The sequence below is a fragment of the Hypanus sabinus genome, chromosome 6 (assembly GCF_030144855.1).
Source record: "Hypanus sabinus isolate sHypSab1 chromosome 6, sHypSab1.hap1, whole genome shotgun sequence".
NCBI lineage: Eukaryota > Metazoa > Chordata > Chondrichthyes > Myliobatiformes > Dasyatidae > Hypanus > Hypanus sabinus.
Genome location: NC_082711.1, coordinates 36,423,988 through 36,434,599, shown reverse-complemented (window position 1 = coordinate 36,434,599; position 10,612 = coordinate 36,423,988).

Sequence of the window (10,612 nt, the reverse complement as noted above, 5' to 3'; positions counted from 1 at the left end):
CACTATTTTTCTGAGCTCCATATACCTGTCCAGGAGTCTCTTAAAAGACCCTATCATATCCGCATCCACCACTGTCGCCGGCAGCCCATTCCACACACTCACCACTCTCTGCATAAAAAACTTACCTCTGACATCTCCTCTGTACCTACTCCCAAGCATCTTAAACCTGTGCCCTCTTGTGTTAGCCATTTCAGCCCTGGGAAAAAGCCTCTGACTATTCACATAATCAATGCCTCTCATCATCTTATACACTTCTATCAGGTCACCTCTCATCCTCAGTTGCTCCAAGGAGAAAAGGCCGAGTTCACTCAACCTTTTCTCACAAGGCATGCTAACCCAATCCAGGCAACATCCTTGTAAATCTCCTCTGCACCCTTTCTATGGCTTCCACATCCTTACTGTAGTGAGGTGACCAGAACTGAGCACAGTACTCCAAGTGGGGTCTAACTAGGGTCTTATATAGCTGCAACATTACCTCTTGGCTCCTAAACTCAATTCCATGATTGATGAAGGCCAATGGACAGTATGCTTTCTTAACCACAGAGTCAACCTGCACAACAGCTTTGAGTATCCTGTGGTCTCAGACCCCAAGATCACACTGATCCTTCACACAGCTGAGAGCTTTACCATTAATACTATATTCTGGCATCACATTTGACCTACCAAACTGAACCACCTCACACTTATCTGGGTTGAAGTCCATCTGCCACTTCTCCAACCAGTTTTGTATCCTATCAATGTCCCGCTGTAACCTTTAACAGCCCTTCACACTATCCACAAGTACTTCAACCTTTGTGTTATTAGCAAATTTAATAACCCATCCCTCCACTTTTTCATCCAGGTCATTTATAAAAATCACAAAGAGCGGGGGTCCCAGAACAGATTCCTGAGGCACATCACTGGTCACCGACTTCCATGTAGAATATGACACGTCTACCACCACTCTTTGCCTTCTCTCTGAATAGCCTCCAATCTGATGTTATGAACACTGATTTCTCTGACTTCTGGTAATTTCTCCTTCCTCCCCCTTCTCTCTTTCAATCCCCATTCCGCCCCTCCTCTTACCTCTCTTCTTCTCCTCAGCTGCCTGTCACCTTCCTCTGATTCCCCTTCTCCTTCCCTTTCTCCCATGGTCCACCTTCCTCTACAATCAGGCTCCTTCTTCTTCAGCCCTTGCATTTATTACCTATCACCTCCCATTTGACTTCACCTATCACCTTCTAGCTTGTACTCCATTCCCTCTCCCCCACTTCTTATTCTGGCTTTTCCCCCCTTTGTCATTCCTTTACTCCTTTACATATGTAGAACATAGAGATCTACAACACAATGCTGTGCCAACCATGTGACCTACTCTAGAAACTGCCTAGAACTGCCTAGAACTGCCCTACTACATTGTCCTTTATTTCTCGCAGTTCCATGTACCTACATAAGAGTCTCTTAAAAGACCCTATTGTGTCCACAAATTCTATATTTCTATGTTTCTAAAGGTTAATATGGGTTCCTCACAGAATATTCAGGAAAAAGTAAAAATGAGCAATGAGAAAATACTGTTGAAATTAGGCAAATATTTTGTATTGGGCTTCATAGAAGATAACACCAAAACATTTCCTAGAACTAAGTTCAAAGTAACAGATAAACAAGTAATTAAGTAAATGGATAAGTGAATTGAGAATAAATAAACAAACAAACAAACAAACAAACAAACAAATAAATAAATGTATGGATGAATAAATATTGGAGAAATTAATGGAATTGAAAGGCAAAAGATGCCTGAAACCTGATATCCTGTATCCCACCTCCAAGAGGACCACAGTCTTTTCATTGTGTTTGGAGGCTTGCTTGCCTCAATAACCCAGACAGCAATAGAGCAATGTTGCCTGGAGTCAGGGCTTTATGCTTTGGCTCTTGGTAGGGTCACCCATGCCAAACAGATCAAAAGGTTGAGACCAGACTAAAGTAGTCCACCGTTCCTCCAGGTTTAGGTGTTCAGCTCAGGGCTAACAACTCTGACTGGTAAATTGTTATGGAAACAGCAACCTTTCTACATCTGAGTGTGACAGTATTCCCATTTGGGACTTCTGTGACTGACAGGAGTGAAAACTGAGAGGAAGCTACTGACATGATGAAAGAAGCCCTGAACACCACCAGAGATGGAGGACCTTCATTACTGCCCTAAATGTCAGTGGCATAATGGACAATAAGTAAGAAAGTAACCTGGATCTAGGCTTTTGAAGAAGAGGACAATGGAAATAATGGGCAGCATAATTGTTACCTTTGAAGGTTCCATATATAATCAACCAGCTCTCTCAGAGTGGAATGTAGCAAGAGTAACATATCTGTTTAAGGAAGAAGGGAGTGAGTAAGATGAGAATTAAAGACTGACATTAGCTACAGCAAAAATGCAATAATCTACTGTTAAGGAAGATTTAACATGACACTTAGGAGATAATGGTGGGTGTGGATTATTGATCAGTTAATGAAGAGAAGACAGTCAGTAGGAATAAAAACATCATCTTCAGGATTAGAGGGTGTGAATTATGAGGAGCATTGGTATCAGTGCTGCATATCCCAGCTGTTTGCCATCAGTATAAATAATTTGGAATTATTCTATATCCACATTTGCTGAAGATGCAAAGTTGGTTGGAAGTGTGAGCTGAGAGGAGGATATGGAGAGGATTCTAAGAGAGATGAACAAGCCAAGTGTGGAAAATGCAAGGTCTTCCATTTTGGAAAACAAAACAAAAGGGCAGAATAATTACTTAATAGGTTAATGATGGAAATATGCTGTGTCAAAGGCATCATTGTACAGTATAGTACAGGAACAGGCCCTTCAGCCCACAATGCTGTGCTGAACATAAACTAGTAATTATATGCTGAACTAAACTAATCCCTTCTGCCTTCACAATGTCCATTTTCCTGCACTTTCATCAGCCTGTCTGCGAGTCTCTTAAATGCCTTTCTTATATTTGGCTCCACTGCCACCCCTGGAAGTGCACTCCAGGTGCCCATCACTCTGTGGTTAAAAACGAGCTTTCCCACCCATACCTCCTTTGAGCGTAAACCTTCTCACCTTAAATGTATGCTCCTGGTATTGGACATTTCGACCCTGGGACAAAGATACCAGCTGTCTGACTATGCCTCTCATAATCTTAAAAACCCTCTATCAGGCCTCCCTTCAGCCTCCAACACTCCAGAGGACACTACCCAGGCTTGTCCAACATCTCCTTATAACACGTACCAGGCTGCATCCTGATAATCCTCTTCTGCACCCACTTCAAAGGCTGCATACCTTTACCAGAACTGACTGCAATATTCTGGAGGCAGCATGACTCTAGTTTTATAGAGCTGCTACATAACTTCTAAACTCTTGAACTCAATGCCAAGTAAAGGCAAACAAGCATATGAAAGGCATGTGGCATGAAGGGAAATGGGGCTGAGATAAAAGATCAGACAGCATCTTATTGCAAGGCTGATCAGGAATAAGGGCTGAATGGCTTACAATTGCTCAATTTGTTTGATGCTCCTCTCTGCTTATCACAACCCAAGTCTTATTTCTTTATTTCCCCAGTACATTGGAGTTCTCAATCAGCAGCATATTCAGAGACACCATGACTTAATCTTGCATTCACGGCCCAGACTGTATGCACTTACTGGTTCAAACATGCACTCTGCTGGAAGAGGTACTAACACCCTGAAGTCTGGCATTGTGTGCAATTAGATCACATCATTTCAAGGTAATTAGACAAAGAAGACAACGAGGACTCCAGCCCCACCCTGCTATGGTAGAAATGACACAACTTCTCTGAAAAACAAATGAGATCACCTTTCTCTCATTGCATTGACTTTAAAGCTGGTTCTGGCTGGAAGACAGCGGATGTCCAAGTCAGCAGCAAATTGTTTTGGGCTTTTCCCACTGACACTAACACCAGACTGCCCCTAATCCCTTTACTAATGATATTCATTCCAATTAATTTCATATTTCTGAAACAACTGGGCTATGAACCCAGCTAGCAATGCAATATTCTGTGCAGACACTTCAGAGAATCCTATTTATATCTGTTGCTGATGCTGGTGCTGATCTCTGAAGCCCATTCTGTTGGCAGTCCTTTAATTTGTTCTCTGCCGTAAGGTAGTCCCAGTGCAAGCTGGAAAATAGGTCACACACTAACTGGGTTGGTTTGCCTATGTTTAGTAGCCCTTTGTTGAAGAAATAGAACTCTTTTAAAAAATTATTCCTTATCATTTTACGTTCAGTGTTTGGATAAACATCCATTGATATTTTGAGTAACAATTAACAGCTTAATGCACTGGACTGATTTGCAAAGAGTACTATCTGGAAGAATCTCTCTGTAATTTAAATTTTAGTCTTTGCATATTGAGCTCTGTGCTTTGAGCCTGTCCTATTTCTGCTTGGCTGCATTTCTTCTTGTAATGATCATGGTAACAGTATGGTTCTTATAATGTAATAAATCACACCCATAACATTGACTAGCCTTCCCTGATGGCTGTAACACTCCAGCTGTGAAATATTACATTCTAAAGAAACATAACGTCTTTCCTCTAAATGTCGTCTTTCCTTTCAATGTTGCTTTTAGCTGTCCAAAACTTTCTGAAGGGTTTACAGTGTTTTTGAAGTGTAGCAACTGTATTAATGAAGCAAAAAACAGACATCAAAATGAAACACACCATTGCGAAAAAAACATTTATATGAACAAGCCTATACTATATGTTTAACTCCTACTGGGTTCTTTTGTATTCACCTGGGCACATGTTGGGGCTTTGGTTTAATGTTCAACTGTCCAGACTATATAATCTCTCTCAATACTTTTAACACTCCAATTATTTGCCAATGTGGATTACGAGAAAAAATCCTGGAGTAGGGTTTGAACACGCAACCTTCTTGTTCTGTGCCAAACCTATTGAAAGTTAAGTCAAACTTTCATAACAGAAAGATTCAGATTTATATCGAAGTAGATCCCATCTGGTAGAAATCTCCTGGAGTGGGTTACTTAAGCCAAGCGAATAATCATTGAAAGCGTGGATGGATCTATATTTGTGCTGAAGGATATTCTTCTCTTATGCAACAGACACTAATTGGCCAGGATTATTTGTAGGATCCAGCTGCGTACAGAATGGCTGGCACATTTGTCAATACTGAATTAATTAATTTTTAGTGAAGCACTTAGGTTGCTGCCAGAATGTGGTATTCATTCTATCAGGGACCGACTTTTCTTTCTGCCTCATCTCAACTTACATGAAGCAAGATCACAGGGATCATGAAAATGAATGACCACATTTTCATTGAGGGGGGAATGTTGCTTATGAAAGTATGATGGGACCTTTATCGTAAATCTGAAAAGGTGTTGATTTAATGTCTGTTCTGAAGAGCAGTTCCTGAACATGGGATTCTCCTTCAGTACTGCATTAAATTGTCAGCCAGGGTTACTCCCAGAAAATATTCAGACCTTCTGCCTCAGAGACAAGAGCAGCACAAATTGAACCAGATTACTGTCTCTGTTCCTCTTGAAGTCAAAATTTACACTCATCTTAAATTCTGAATGTGAACTTATGTTGGGATATGATGAGCAAGACACAGACTATTTGTGAACACTGATTTACCCCCTTCTTACTTTTGAACAGCTGAATATACACTCAGTGGCCACTTTATTAGGTGCATTTGTACACCTGCTCATTAATGCAAATATCTAATCAGCCGATCATGTGGCAGCAACTCAGTGCATTAAACCATACAGCCACAGTCAGGACGTTGGTTGTTGTTCAGACCAAACATCAAAATGGTGAAGAAATGTGATCCAAGTGAGCATGGATTGATTGTTGGTGCCAGGAGAGGTGGTTTGAATATCTCAGAAACTGCTGGGATTTTCACGCACAACAGTTCCCAGAGAGGATGGTACCAAAAAATACATCTAATGAGCCGCAGTTTTGTGGGTGAAAATGCCTTGTTAATGAGGGAGGTCAGAGGAGAGAATGGTCAGATTGGTTCAGGTTGATAAGGTGGTGGGCTACGTTTTACAACATTTGAGTGCACAAGACGATACGTGTTGAATCTTGAAATGGGTGAGCTACAGCAGCAGAAGGTCATATCCACACTCTTGGTGGATTTTATTAAGTATAGGAGGTATCTAATAATGCGGCCATGGAGTGTAAGAATCTAAGATAACAAAGCAGAAATAGGCCGCATGCTTGCTCCACCATTCAGTAAAATCATGGCTGATATTTGACCTTAGCATCACAAGAATACATCTTCAACCCCCTGCTTTACTATGTATACACTCATGACTGCATGGCCTGATCCTGCTTGAACTGCATCTACAGGTGTGTAGATGACACTACCAGAGTGGACCTTATCTCAAACAACGATGAGTTGGAGTACAGGAAGGCGATAGAGAGCCTAGAGACATGATGTCATGAAAACACTCTTTTCCTTACTGTCATTGAAACAAAAGAGCTCTTCATTGACTTCAGGAAAAGGGTGGTGCACATGTTTATGTTCTCATCATTGTTTCTGTTGCCGAGTGGGTTGAAAGCTTCAAATTCCCAGGCGTGGACATCACCAATAGCCTGTCCTGGAGTGTCTTGCTGCAATGCACTGTCTCCTGTAAATGGAACACTTCATTCTGCGTTTCCCTCTTTGCGCTGTTGTAATCAAATTATTTATAGATGGCATGCAAGACAATGCTTTTCACTGTACCCCAGAAAATACAGCAATAATGAATCAACTCACCAATTTACTTCCCTGAGATTCCAAAATGTATTTGGGGTGAGAACGGACATTGGAGTGCCCGAGGAGACTCACGTGGTCCCAGGGAGAAGTTGTAAGCTCTACATTTAGGATTGAACTTGGGTTTCCGAAGCTGTGAGGCAACCGCTATATTATTTTTGCCATTGTTCGAAGTCTGCGGTGAATCTGTATTTTTTTGGGGAAATGCTATCATATTGCCTTTAATTCTCTTGAACTTGCAATCTTATTTCATTATCCAAAACAAGTAAGAAATCAGGGTGCGCGGCATGGGGTTAATATTGATAACACTGTCGACATTGAAGTTAATAGAGAACAAATCTGGTGCTTAAAACTGAATTCACTGAGCCAGTCTAGTTAAAAGCCTCAACTCTGCAGCATCTGCACCTTAGCAGGTATCAGCTGAAGCATCTCTTAAATCAAAGGAAGGACCCAGGTTTAGATTGTGCACTTTACGTTGTCACACTGTTCTCAGCCAATGAGTATATTTGTATGTAATTATTTGGTGAAAAAGACGGGAAATGGTATTTGTGAATGATCCTTCACGTCGTGCTGCATAACTGAAGATAGAGGATAATTTTTGGTTCACTTCAGGGAAAATAATGTGATGGGCTACAAGGAAAGAGTAGAAGAATGAATATATATTAGCATTGCTGAAATTGTTATGGACTTAGAGTGGGAAGGAGGCCAGGGAGAGTCAATCGTAGTTGGGAAAAGGGGAACTGAGTGGAGAGGGAACAGTCTGAATGGCAGAGCACCAGAGAGACATTCTGTAATGATCAACAACAAATCTTCTGGAATCAAATGAACTTGCCTGGTGTATCAGGGCACGTCTGGTCTCTGCACCCGCACCAGTCTTTCTCAGTCCCTCCTACAGTGTTCCAATCTTGCTATTCTCAACATCCTTTGTTCCCACCAGATTTACAAACTTGCTCTCCATACCACATTGAAAAATGTGCAGAAGTCTTAGTCATCCTAGCTATATATACTGTATGTGCCCAAGATGGTACTGTATGTACTTTGATAATAAAGCTACTTTGAACTTTGAACTTGGTCGGCATGGACAAGTTGATCCAAAGGGCCTGTTTCCATACTGTTTAACTGTATAACTCTGTTTTATTATATCTATTAATAAATCCCTTGGAGGATAGTTATTATAAAATGGATAATCTGGCACATTTATTATTTTGATATACTCTACCTACTTCCAATCTGTTTTAAGAGTCAAAAATAGTTCTCTATATATGAAATTCAGCTTGGGTTTATTTTACAGTATCGTAGTAATGTTTAAAATAATTGCTCTGTGGTGTACCTTGAGATACTGGTCACAAAATCAATCTATTAACAAAATCCACCATTCTTTCAATTGACAAATTGTTAGTAATATAATCCCACTATTAGCCATCCCATGGTGAACAAACCAGATTAAGACAAACGGCTCCATTAAAAGCAGATGGCGTGCAAAGAAAGTGAGCGACATGTGGAACTGAACTGTTGTTCTTAACCATGCCACTAGGTGGGGCATCCCACCTGAGGCTAGAAATGTGGGCAAATGCTAACTCAGTCAAGCGAAACAGAAAGCAGCCTTGGGGAAGTACTCAAGTTGTTTACTCCTGAAGGCTGGGAGGAAAGTGAATAGAAACACAAAGAAAAAAAATAGAAGTGGCATAAATAGGAATGGCATGGTAAACCATCTGACTTGGCTGAGATCATCTGCCACATTCCTATGTGGATTATTTTAATGACAGGTGAGTTTTGGTGTAAAAATAGCCAACACAGGAATTCAGCACAAAGGCATAAATATTTGCACAGCAGCTCGAACGGACACGGGATTCTACTCCGTGAAGCTTAATGCAGAATGTTCACATTCTAGTATGGAATTTCCTATTCTTTGCTATTTCAATTGAATTATTAGCACATTCATTTATTTTTTTAAGGTTTTTGCTGGAGTTTTATGCTGATGCATTATCGATCAAGACTGTAGGAAGAAATTTTGCCTCCTTTCCTAGTTGATAAAAATATCAAAATCTCTGTAGCAATTCAGTACTCATTACCATTCCCATCCTTGACTGAAACGAGTAAATGTATGTTACTGTCCTATATGGAACCAAATAAAGCTACCACATTTATGTGCTTATTGTTCAAATAATAGATTTTAGTAGGTTCAGTGTTTTTAGTTGATATTTGGATGTCTAATATTCTTAAATGGTGGAGAGAAGGATAAAATGCTTTCTATAAGTTTGCAGATGACACCACTGTTATCAGTAAAATCTCAGATGGCAACAAGGAAGTGTGCAGGAGTGAGAGAGATTGGCTGGTTGTGTGATGCCACAACATCAATTCAACTATTCAACATTAGCAAGACAAAGGAATTGATAGTGCATTTCAGGAAGGGGAAGTTGTGAGAATACACATAATCTTCATTAAGTGGTGGAGAGTGTGAACAGCTGGGAATCAACATCTTGGAGGATCTCTCCTGGGCCCAACATATTGATGCAGTCATGTAGAAGGCATACCAGAAGCTCGACTTAATTAGGAGCTTGAGCAGGTTCACCATGTCATCAAAGACACTTATAAATTGCGATTGATGTATGGTGGAGACGATTCTGACAGGTTGCATCATCCCTGGGATGGGGCCTTCAATGTACAGGATCATATAAAGCAGTAGATGATTGTAAACTCTGCCAGCTCAATCATGGTCACAACCCTCCCCACCACTGAGGACATCTTCAAAGAGGTGCTGCCTCAAGAAGGTGCCATCAAAGTGGAAATACATCTATTATCAGTGTATAAATTATACAACCTTGAGATTTGTCTGCTTACAGGCAGCCACAAAGTAAGAAACCTGAATAACCCAATTGAAAAAAAAGAATGACCAAAAGCCACTGTGCAGATAAAGAGAAAAAGCACAAGTCATACAAACAACAGAAGCAAACCAACAGCATTCCAAATCAGTCTGAGTCCCCAGATCTGCTCCCAGAGCAGCCAGAGTAGGCCCAGGCCTCGATCTCAGATCATCACACCAGTGGGACAAAAACACACAACAGCTGGATCAGTTCACAGCCTCAGCACCATGAGGATAGAATGAACATTCACTGGAGATCAGTGAAGTTAGTCCATCCCTCACCTCCATTCCCAATACCCAGGCTTTCAGTCTATCTGTGCTAGTGTTTAAATTGTTCAAACATTGGGTAGGCCCCAGACCCCAATGCCCTGATACGCTTGGGCTGCCCAACTCGAACCCATTCTCGATCTCACGAAATCAGTTCAGAGCTTGGAACAATCCAATCTCGCACCTAGCTTAGGTGGTCAGGCCTCAAAACTCTTCAGCGCTTACTCCTGTCCAAATCGCTCTCTCCTTCTCTGGTAGTGATACCAACTGCATCTGCAACCCCAGTTCGAACACATTGCACCTCGCAATACCCCAGCATGGTTCATCTCCTGAACCGGCCTCTCCTCTGTCTGCCTCTTGATTGTCTGAGGAGATAGTTTAACACAGTTTGCTTCAGAAAATATCTTATAAATAATGTTCTCAGTCGAATCTCTTCCTTTCTGAACTACCAGTAACCCTTCACACATCTTTGGTAGCGCCATTTTAAACCAGAAGTACTGTCACCAGCTGTGACATGCCCTGTTCTCATTACTACCATCAAGGAGGATGTACAAGAGGCTGAAGACCACACCGAGATATTCAGGGACATCTTTTTCCCTTCCATCCATCAGATTACTGAGTGGTCCATGACCCCATGAACACTGCTACATTATTCCTCTTGTTGCACTATTCATTTATTTTGTAATTTTATCCCTTTGCACCGTGGGCTGTTGCAGGACAACAGATTTCACATAACATAA